Source organism: Hyperoodon ampullatus (assembly GCF_949752795.1).
Source record: "Hyperoodon ampullatus genome assembly, chromosome: 19".
In the NCBI taxonomy this organism is placed as follows: domain Eukaryota; kingdom Metazoa; phylum Chordata; class Mammalia; order Artiodactyla; family Ziphiidae; genus Hyperoodon; species Hyperoodon ampullatus.
In genome coordinates this window covers 56,538,779-56,540,906 of record NC_136932.1, presented here as the reverse complement: position 1 = coordinate 56,540,906, position 2,128 = coordinate 56,538,779, and positions in this window count along the sequence as shown.

Sequence of the window (2,128 nt, the reverse complement as noted above, 5' to 3'; positions counted from 1 at the left end):
CCCCATCCCCACGCCGCTTCTGGAGTCTTTTTTGCACTGTTGAAATTGGGCTTGGTACTCAAGGCAAAGACTGTACATCGGAATTACAAACATTTGTCCTCCCCCGAAAGTCCTTTCTGTGCTGTAGTCATGTTGAGATGTTTCGTCTCTGAGACAAGGAAAGAACTGTGGGTTCTTTTCAAAGCCATAGGATGGCGCGTAACAAGCCAGTCGGCTTAACCTGGTTGCAAGCTGTTTATTTAAAAAAAAAGTGGAAGGAAAACGGTCTCAACTAGGTTGTCCTGCCCCCCCGCTTCCGTTCCTCCCTTATTCCTATTTCCTCCTCTACCCAAACCCAAACCCAAACCTCTGTAGCAGACAGGCAGGGGAGGTGTTGTTTGCTTGTGGGGAAGGGTTTCTTTTACCTTCAGAGTCTTATCTTCAGGGAGCAAGACACGAGCTGACCGATGGGCATCGATCACTTGTACAGCTTACAAATCACTTTATGATATTTAACCGTTTTTTATAAATTCCGTCTAGGTCTCTAAGAAGGCAGACTTTTTAATGCATCTGTAAATACAAAGCAATCATACCTCCAGCCTCGGTCAGCGGGAGTGGGGGGGACTGTTGTCTTGCCAAGCCTGGTTGTAATTTGTAACCATTTTCTATTTGTGCAAACTCTGTAAATATGTTTAAAAAATGTAATTATTTTGTACAAGATACACTGGAGAACAAAGGGAACCCACGATTTTTCCACGTCCCATGTTGTCTGTGAGCAGAAGTTACTTGTGCCGGCTACCGCTGCCTGTGCCGGCTACTGCTGCCCGTCCCAGCTCCCATCACATCCTGCGTACCTGACAGGGTGACTGTATGGTATAGGTGTGATCCGGGGATTTTTTTTTTTTTTCTGTACAAATTTGTTTAAAAAAAAAGAAAAAAAAGCAGCTCATTGAATTACCTTGCAGTGGTGTGTGTTTGATTCATTTTTAGACTGCATTCAGCATTGTGCAGTTTAAATAACTTAAACTTATATAAATCTCAAATTGTATACATTGTAACTTTGAGTGCATTTTTTCCATGGCGAAAAAGGGAAGTGAAGGATGGTTGTAAGTGTGATGGGCTGTAGGGTCCCAACTAAACTAGGAGACCCGTGGCTCTTTGAAGACAGTTTAGCCAGAAATTTCCATCTGGTATTTTCCCTGCCTTTGCCCCACATGGTGGCAGCCAAGCTTCCTCTGGCTTCCTCCAGTGATGGTCTCAAATAGCCAGGCTTGGGTTTAAAGCACTCGTTTCCCAAACTCTCTGTGCATTCTTAATAGATCTGTGAAGTTATTTAAGATACTGTAGTGCTAAGAATGATATAAAAAAATACATTTACATGGTGAGAGCGGAGCTGAGTCTTGAGCCAGGGGCCCCTCCTCTTAAAGGTAGGCCCAGGCCTCTGTGCCTCTGGGCTTGCCCACCCCTCCAGGGGTCTCTGGAGAGCTGAGATGGCCCCGGGGTCTTTCACACTGAAGGCATCCTCCTGCAGAGCTGCAGCCACTGTCCCCGGCTGTGGGTACCAAGTGGTTAAAATAAAAACCTCAGATTCCCTCATCTGTGGGATCAGATAATGGTACCAACCTCGTAAGGCAATGAAATGAAATGGAAGTGTTGGGTTGGCCAAGAAGTTCGTTTGGGTTTTTCTGTAAGGTGTTAACGGGAAAACCCGCATGAACTTTTTGGCCAACCCAGTATCTCTGCCTGTACAGAGCTTGGCCCACTGTCAGCTCTCATGTGGTCTTACCTGCCAACAGCCCTAATAAGTCCCAGTGGCAGTTGGGTGTGACTTTGGCCAAGGTGGATTATACTCGGGTCTAAGCTTTTTCCCTACAGTTTGCATCACTGGAGCAGGAAAGGGTGTCTGGGAGCCTTCAAGCTAGTTGGAGGAGGGCTCACAAAGCTGGGTGTGTGGGTTTGGTGTCTATCTTTGCGAGCCATGGAGGGGTTTTGATGGTGGGAACCACGTGATTCTGGTGCAGGGAGGAGGATGGGCGCGGGGAAGGAGCAGAGACCAAAGCCAGGGTGGTCCAGCCGAGACAGGCTTCCTCTGCGATGGCTCTTGGTCTGACAGATGACGGGGTCAGGATCCTTGGATAAGGCCCCAGGA